This window comes from Chroicocephalus ridibundus, chromosome 6 (genome assembly GCF_963924245.1).
Source record: "Chroicocephalus ridibundus chromosome 6, bChrRid1.1, whole genome shotgun sequence".
Taxonomy (NCBI): domain Eukaryota; kingdom Metazoa; phylum Chordata; class Aves; order Charadriiformes; family Laridae; genus Chroicocephalus; species Chroicocephalus ridibundus.
Genome location: NC_086289.1, coordinates 36,898,311 through 36,907,202, shown reverse-complemented (window position 1 = coordinate 36,907,202; position 8,892 = coordinate 36,898,311). Strand labels below are relative to the sequence as shown.

The 8,892-nt window shown below is 51.2% G+C and overlaps 1 long non-coding RNA gene across 1 annotated transcript; it reads left to right on the top strand.

The window, feature by feature from the left end:
* The first annotated feature begins 1,675 nt into the window (after positions 1-1,675).
* LOC134517364 (uncharacterized) lies at positions 1,676-5,293 on the top strand. Its single transcript, XR_010071607.1, has 3 exons — positions 1,676-2,097; positions 2,698-2,788; positions 4,312-5,293. It is a non-coding gene; the product is annotated as an uncharacterized LOC134517364 (long non-coding RNA).
* Positions 5,294-8,892: the final 3,599 nt, after the last annotated feature.

The window sequence follows — 8,892 nt, the reverse complement described above, 5'->3', positions numbered from 1 at the left end:
CAATGCCTGGTGTGAGGCAACAGCCCCGTGGTGCAATGTCTCTGCCGTGGGTGGGCTGGAGGCAGCTCTTGCTGAAGCTGCTTGGTGGCAGCCTTCCGTGCTGACTCGCATTTAATGCGGCTTTCCCTCCTGCTTTGAGCCACGAAGGATTCATTTCTCTTTTAGTTCTTTTTAATTTTCGGTGAGGTCTTTTCTAACACCTGGGAAAACTGCATTTTTGGAAGATTTTAGTGTCTGAATTTGAGGAGCGAGACCCGGGCTCTTGACCCAAGCTGCCAAGGGGATTATTTCATACCACGAGCGTCACGTTCTGTGTAAATGAGAAAGTTTGCTGAGGAGATCTCTCTCTCTCTCTGCCTTGCTGGCAGCCATGCTGAGAACTCCTTGCCCCGGTGCTGGAGCCCTGAGCCCTTCCCTTCCTCCCGAAGCCGTGGCGCTCAGTGTCCCACGTTGGCTGTCCCCGGGGGGAGCGCACAGCTTCCCGCTGATGGGATGAGGCTAATCCTCGTATAGTTCATATTAGCAGCAGGACCAACACTGGTTCTTCAGTTCTATTAATTATTTAGTCTTATTCTATTAAATCCCTGGGGTTTCCTTGTTTCTTTTGCCTTCCCAGGTGGGGAGGCCTCCGGGCCTGCCCTGGCCCCGCCCCCTTTCTGTCTTGACCACGCCCATGCACCCACTGGCCACGCCCCCTTCGGTCCTGGCCACGCCCCCATCCACCCTGGTAATTGTTAATGTGTAAGTCTAGGCGAATCTAAGTCTAAACAGGTATTCTCTGTAAGTGTAAATAGATAATATTCCCTAAATATATATATTTATATATATTATATATATATTAGAACATAGGAAGTTCCGTTCAAATACACGGAAAAACTTCTTTATGGTGAGGGTGACAGAGCACTGGAACAGGCTGCCCAGGGAGGTTGTGGAGTCCCCTTCTCTGGAGATTTTCAAGACCCACCTGGATGCAGCCCTGAGGGATGTGCTTTAGGCAATCCTGCTCTAGCAGGGGGGTTGGACTAGATGATCTCTAGAGGTCCCTTCCAACTCTGAAGATTCCGTGATTCTGTGATTCCGTGAATGGCTCACACTGGCAAATGAATTAAATATACAGGTGTAAATAGATACATGAGTGTGAGTGTCTATGCTATATTTGGATTTGTGCAGCCAGAAAGCAAGAAAAAAAAGTAGTATTTCGCTCAGGCAAAAAATCACTGTTTTTCACTTTGTGCGTAAGCCGCCACCCCTGTTCAGTCCCTGGTCCCCGGTGGGCTGGCTGCTGCCACCCCCCTGCCTCTGGCGCTGTGCGCAGAGTTATGCAGTGTCCACGGAGCTCATTCTGGGGAAAACCGACTGTATTCTGCAGGTTTTTGGTGCGGAGGCGCAGGCTGTCCGTTGCCTCGGCTCCGAGTGCGGCCGGGGCCGAGAGCCGGGAGCCCCGCAGCCCGGTAAGTGGTCCCGGTGCCCGGCTGGCCTCAAGCGGGCTGAGAGCCGTCACCGCTCATCACCCTAATGAGCGCCGAGAGCGGGATCATTAAAGGGGGTGCTGCCGCCCGGCGGCCGAGGGCCGGTCCCGCAGGTGGCGGGCAGCGGGTGCGCCTCGGCCCGCCCCCCCTCCTCCCCCGGCGCTTTCTGCAGGGCGGCGCTGCTGCCAGGCAACGGGCCGGCGCTGAGAGCGGCGGCCGGAGGGCGAAGCGGTACCGCCGGGGCTCCGCTGGGCTCCCCGCCACCCGGAGCCGCCCGCCCGCCCCCGGGAGCGGCCATTAGCGCTCTGATAGCAGTTCTTACCCGCGCTCCGGGCTGCCCGGAATTGCCCGTTCGATTTCCGGCAATCCGTCTCCAGGGTACTGCGGTCCTCCGGGACGCCGAAGTGCCTGTCATTCCTCCGAGCTCCATCCCTATCGTACCGCGGTCCTCCAGCACGCCGAAAGCGACTGTTGGTCTTCTAGAAACCCTGTGCTGGTAGCACTCTTCCGAAAGTACACAAAACGGCTGACGATTAACCAAAAAAAATTACCTGAAGCTCACCAAAAGAATGCGACCGCTGTGGAAATGTCTTCACAACGACAACCCGACATCACTTCAACGCGAGAGGTACGAAAACCAGCAGAGATGAGCCTCAATGGAAAAACAACAAAAAAACCACCAGGTTTGGTGCTCTGCCTGCTGGGAAGGCAGGTGAGAAAAGGAGCCACCCTGCCTCTGGCCACCTCTGCGTGTTCTGGGGGGGTTGTCCCTGCACCTCTCCCAGGGGACTGGGGGAAGGGCGGAGGAGGGCCCGAGGGCGGTGGACGAGGCCCGGGGGACATGGGGTCCGGGGGACATGGGGCCTGGGGTACACGAGCCCCAGGCTCTGCTCAGGAGCCCGTCCTGCTGCTGGGCCTCTCTGGGGTCGCACTTCTGCTGGGCCTTCGGTGGGCTGCAGCTTCGGACGCGGGTCAGCTATTTCAGCAGGTGTGTTTCGGCACTTAGAGAAGCCAAGGTAAGACGGTCTAAGACCTTCAGGACCGGTTGAGGTTCAGCAGCGTGTATAGTAGAAAGTTGACTTGTATGGGTGGGGTTTTTTTTTGGTGGGGTTTTTTTTTTTGGTGGGGTTTGGATTTATATTTTTGTCAAGTCAGTAATTTTGTAATGAGTGTTCAGGTGTGGCAAGGTGGTTTAATAGTATGCTCTTTTTTTGCTTTTTGCTCCAAGGTCACCATATTTTCTTGGAAATCCTGATTTTACTGAAGATGGAGCCGTGTTGTTTTGGTTTTTTTTCCCCATCGGTTTTGCTGTATACTGTGTAAGTTGCTGGTATCTCTTAACTTGTTAGGGTTGATGGTGAGATGATCTAACATGGACTAGTATCTTTTATGTACCTGTATGTGGAGCAGGGTATCAAGAAGGAGCATGAGACAGATGATTTTGTGAAAATGGAATGGCGATTTTGTGTTTGTTGGTATCTTAGGTGCCATAAATGATTGTCACGGCAGCCTCTGATGTTGGCATTGGCATGGCGCAAGTGAGCGGAATGTCACGGCGTTTGGGAGGATGAGGGTGTTGTGGAAGAGGTTGGCGTCTCCTCTCGAGATGCTTCTTGCTGGTGCTGTGGCTTCTTTTTTTTTGCGGATGAAGAGGAACCTGGTAACTGCAGGAACATGTCAGTTAGCTGGTTTTTGTGGTTTTTGTCAAGGATGGATTTGGACCCCTGGCCCTCTGAAAGCTGAGTTGAGGCACCTGCAATGGAGATGAATGAAGACTGACAGTTGCAGAAAGGGGTCTGAAAGTTACTGCAGGGTAGAGGGCTGTCCTGAAGCGGTCCCCTTTGGGGAGTTAAAGGAAGCAGTTTAGTCATCGGCATTATGCTAGCACGTGCCGGGCAGGGCGGTTCCAGCCTCTGTCTGGTTTTGTGTAGTTTGTCCGTGTCCGTCTTCTGTGGCATAGACCTTTCTTGGGTCTCAGTGTCCTCTTTACACTCAAGGAGCATGGCGTGGCACCTCAGGCAGCATCTCTAGAGTCTCAAATACCAGTACTCATTTTATTAGCACCAACGGGGTGCTGCTTTTCTTGCGTTATAAAATGCAAGTGTGGATCTATCTTGTGTCTCGAAAGTTTCGTGACAGCCCTTTTTCATGGATTAGAACTTCTTCGCTGCGTGCTTAAGTTCTTAGGTCTTGAAGCCAGGCTTCCTGCGCATACGTCTTCACAGTTTTAGAGTCACTTCTTGTCCCAGGCCATGGAGTTCTACTTACTTTCTGGGGTTTCCTTAGAGCCTGCTCATGTCACCATCATGGACCCGCAGGTCTTCTTGCCCAGTGGTGGCTTCCTTCCAGGTGTCATCCTTCTTGCTGAGAGTTTTATCTCATCTGTGAGGTGCATCATTTGTAGTGTTCTGTGTAGCATTGGTCTGTACTTGTGTGTGTTTGGCTTGGAGCTGCTTTGCCCGGTCGTGTAGATTCAGGGGCAGGTGGAATAGCGGTAAGAGTCTATGGTTAATTTGTTGATCTGCAGGGGATCTGTTGATCTGCTGAGGCAAAAGTGGTACAGTCATCTCAGATCAAGTAGCCATCAGCAGGTTGTGTGGGCAGTCAGTTCCATTAGTATTTTATGGGGAAGAACAGAAGTATGTGGGAGGGGCTCTTCAGTGGTGGTGAAGGAGACTGCATCTCAAAGATGGTAAGGCCACTTTGTGTGGGGCGTAATGTTTGTAGGTTTTTGTGGCAGGCTGTAGTTGGACTCTAGATGGTATTTCGAAATAGAGACAAGACCTTTGGCATTACGAAGCTATCCTTCTGCATTCGTGTGACTTCTTTGATGTCTCTTCAGATGCAGAGGGAGAAGGTGTGCAAGGTGATGTACGACAGCCGAGCGGAGCACCGTAAGAAAGTGGGTTGGTGTGTGGTACCGGGCGGAAGATGTGACCGCTGGCTCTACGACTAATTATGGTATTTTATTTTTTCAATTTGGAGCTTCAAAGCAACGAGGGGTGTGGGATATGGGTACCGAGGCTGACTCCCTCAAGGTGAGCGGTGATTGGTGGGTTGAAATAACAGTTATATTTCAGGTGTTGCGTTGCTGGTGGAGTTGTAAGCAACCCACGTTGTTTGGGTTTTACAAGTGGTGTGAAAGTCTCCAGGTGGCAACCCAAATTAATGGAGGATGGGCAGGCAAGCTGTGTCGGTCAAGGGGCAGGAGGTGGGCATCAGTGCGTACAGGCTACGGATATGAGCAGTATCTCAGCGTGTTCCGTTTAGCTTGGGTTTTCGCAGGTGCCACACGCAGGCTCAGAGGGGTGACACTGTCCACTGACGAGCGGTTTGAGCTGGTGAGGTGGTTGTTGGCTGCATTGGTGTCTAATAGCGAAGTGTTAGGTGGCAGCTCGGCGAAGTGTTTCTCTTTTGTTTTTACGGGTGCTATGTGGGCTGCCTTTGGAACCGGATGAGCATTTGAGGTGAGACGGGTAGTAGAGAGGAGGAGCATGGAGCTGGTGATTTCTTGTATATGCCATGGCAATTTTGTGTGTCTTGGTCTCTTAGGCACCACAAACAGTGACTGACTCAGCATCTGACCCTGGAATCTGTGCAGAGCAGGCAAGCAGACCGTGGTGGTGTATCTGAGGTGGGGGATGTTGCAGGGAAGGTCCGTGATGACTGATGGGATGCTGACTAACGGTACTGCTGTGTGTGCGTGTGGGAGTTTTTGCAGATGATGAAGAGGAACCTGGTGACTGCAGGATTAATCTACTTGGCTGATTGTGGGTTTTTTTTCTTGTTGAGGATGGGTTCGGACCCAGCCCTCTGAAAGCTAAGTTGTGGGGCCGTTGCTGGAGATGGTTCAGGGGAGGGAGGGGAGAAGGTTGGCAATTGCAGGGAGGGGTCTTAAAGTTAGCGTAAGGCAGACAGCTGTTCAGAAGCAGTCATCTCCTCAATTACAGGTTGCCCAGAGAGGTGGTGGAGGCCCCATCCCTGGAGACATTCCAGGCCAGGCTCGATGAGGCTCTGAGCAACCTGATCTAGTTGAAGATGTCCCTGCTCACTGCAAGGGGGTTGGACTAGATGACCTTTAAAGGTCCCTTTCAACCCAACAGGTTCTATGAAGTGATGAGGGAAGCATGATAATTGGTACTGGAGGTGACTCGGGCAAGTTGAGCAATGACTAGTGGGCTGAAATAGCGATTCTTTGTCAGCTGTTGTATTGTGGGTGAAGTTCTGAGTGTCCTTTGGGTCTGTTTTACAGATGGTCCATAAGCGTCAAAGTGGCAGCACAAAATCCTGGAGGGCAGGTGGGCGAGAGGCCAGGGTAAAGGAGTAGGAGACAGGAATGGCTGTGGGCAAGCTGAGGTTCGGGGCAGTATCTCAGCATCTGCCTTTTGGTTGGCTTTTTTTTTTTTTTTTCCCCCCCACCCAGGTGCAGGACACAGGCTCAGAGGGGCTAAGCCGCATGCCGACGAGTGGGCTGAGAAAGTGAGGCAGTTGTGGGCCATATTTGTGTCTAATAGTGAAGTATTATATGGCAACTTCGTTAAGTACTTATCTTCTGGTTTTGCAGGTGCCCTGTGAGCCATCTTTGGAAGTGGATGAGCATTAGAGGTGAGTCAGAGCAGTGGCGAGGAGGAGCTTTGGGGATGGTGACTTCTCACATGCACCATAGTAATTGTGTTTCTTGGTGTCTCAAGTGATGATGGCCACAGCGTCTGACTCCGGAAAGAGCAGGTGAGCGGGACACCATTGTGCTTTTGGGGAAGGGGTAATTGTGGAAGAGGTCGGCACTGACCTCTCTGATACTTCTTGCTGGCACTATTTGGTTTTCTTTAATTGCAAATGATGAAGAGGAACCTGGTGACTACAGGGTTGTCCCAGGTAGTTGATGTGCTGGGTTTTTTTGTCTGCAGGGGATTTAAGATCTCCGGCCTTCTGAAGGCTAAGTTGAGTGTCCAGGGCTGGGGAGGGGCTGGGGGGAAGGGAGAAATTTGGGATCTGCGGGGTGGGGGTTTAAAGTTAGAGGAGGGCAGGTGGCTGTCCTGGAGCCGTCCCCTTCGGGCACGTAAAGGGAGCAGGTTAGTCTTCAGCACAGCGCTAGCATGAGCCGGGCAGGGCGGTTCCAGCCTGTGTTTGTTTGTGTGGTCTCTCTTCTGTGTCTTAGACCTTCCTTGGGTCTCGATGTCCTCTTTACATTCGAGGAGCACGGTCTGTACTTCAGGCACCGTCCCTAGAGCCTTGAATGCCAGTACTCATCGGCATTGCCCCAGTCAGGCCCCACTTTTCTTGCATTATAAGCTTAAACAGTGGATCAGTCTTGCGTCTCGGAAGTGTCCGGATGGTGCTCATTTGCAGGGTTGTTACTGGCTGCGGGAGCAGCCCTGTTCTCTAGCCATCCATTTTCGGTGACTGGGGCTTGTTCCCTGCATCTTTAAGTTCTTAGGTCTTGAAGCTGGGCGTCCTGCGCGTACATCTTGTCAGTTTTGGAGTTGCTTCTTGTCCCAGGCCATTACATTGTACTCGTTTCCTGGGGTTTCCCTAGAGCCTTCTCGTGTCACCGTTGTGGTCCCGCAGGTCTTCTTGCCCGACAGTCGCTTATGTCTGGGCGTCATCCTTCTCGCTGAGAGTTTTCTCTCATCGGTGAGGCGCATTGTTTGCAGCGTTGGTCTGTGCTTGCGTGTGTTTGGCTCAGAGCTGCTCTGCCCGGTCATGTAGAGTCAGGGATAGGGGGAACAGCAAAAGAGTCTACGGTTAGTACGTAGATCTAGCAAGACTGTTGAGGCAAAGGTGGTACAGTCAACTCCCATGGGCTAGCCGTCAGCAGGTCCTGGGGGCAGCTTTTTAATTAATGGGGTTTTTTGGGGGATGAGCAGAGCTATGTGGGAGGCGCCGTTCAGCAGCAGCGAAGCAGACTGCATCTCAGCAATGTTAAGGCTGCTTTGTGTAGGGTGTAATGTTTGTGTAGTTTTGGGTTTTTTTTAATGTCAGGCTGTAATTGTACTCCAGATGGTATTTCTAAGGCAAAACAAGACCTTTTTTGGGGAGGGTGGGGTGTCACACGGGGTTCCCCCCAAAAGAGGCAGTTCACAGCCCAAAAATGCCTGAAAATTCAGGGGGGGGAATGTGTGTTTAAAAAAATAATAAAACCTGTATACATGGGCATGAGGCATTGAAATAAAGAACAATTTCTCATTTTGATACATATTGAAAAATATGAGTGTATGTATATAAAAAGGAGTTCAAAATAAAAACCTGTATCTACTATATGATATAAATGATGTTATATCATATTAAAAGGTCTGTCCCGTAGCCAATTTTTGCCTTCATGGTTATCTCTCTGTCTGGCTCCCCGTCGCTTCGCCCTGTCTGGCCTGTAGCCCATCGCTGTTTTCTTTCCCCTGTGCCTCCCTTTGCCTGTTTTTCACACACACTCCCCCAACTTCTCTGCCCTGTAGCAGATGGCTGCTGTTTTGGGTTTACGTGACAAGGATTTTGCCAGGGGCTGCAGGGGTGGGTTCTGTGAGAAGACACCAGAAGCTCCCGCCATGTTGGGCACAGCCAGCTCCGAGAGGGTCCTGCCGCTGGTCGAACAACACTGTGGTCAGCAACACTGGCCGGGAGCGGAGCAGAGAGTCCCCTGCAGCCCGTGGAGGCCCCCCTGTTGGGGCAGAAAAAGAGGGCGAGGGGGAAGGAGTGGCAGAGACAACGCGAGATGAACTGACCCGCAACCCCCACTCCCTGTCACCCTGCCTGCTCCGGGGCTACGATGTAGAGAAGTCGTGAGTGAAGATGATCCCAGAAAAAAAAGAGATGGGTGCGGGGAAGGTGTTTTCTTTAAATTTGTTCTTATTTCTCGTTATTTGATTGACAGTAAATTAAATGAATTTCCCCAAATTGAGTCTGTCGCTCTTGTGACTATGAGCAATCTCTTTGTCCTTGTCTCAACCTACAGGCTTTTTGATTTTAATTTCTCCCCTTGACTCATTGAGGAAGGGCAGCAATAGAGTGGCTGGGTGGGTACCCAGGGGCCAGCCAAGGTCAATCCACCACAGATTACTTCTATTACGCTCCCTGTCCTTGTTTTTTCATGCTTGACTATGTTTCTTGTACCCGATCTCTTCTGAAACTTTCTTTCTTCCTTTCCATCACTTTCTTCTTAATTCTTGCTTATGTTTCTTGAACCCAGTTAGTTTTAAATTATTCTTGCTACCTTTCCCTCTATCTGTCTCCCCAAATTAATTTTAATTTCTTTACCATGTTCCTTGTACCCTGTCGCTTTTCATAATTGTCTTCCTCCATCTGTTTCTATGCAGTCCTGCGTACCTATCTCTTAAGTCTTGGGTATGATTCTTGTATCCTGTGCCTTTCCTGTGTCTACGTCTCCTTCTAGCCATTTCCCTGTCTATAATTCCCAATTCTTCCCTCTCTG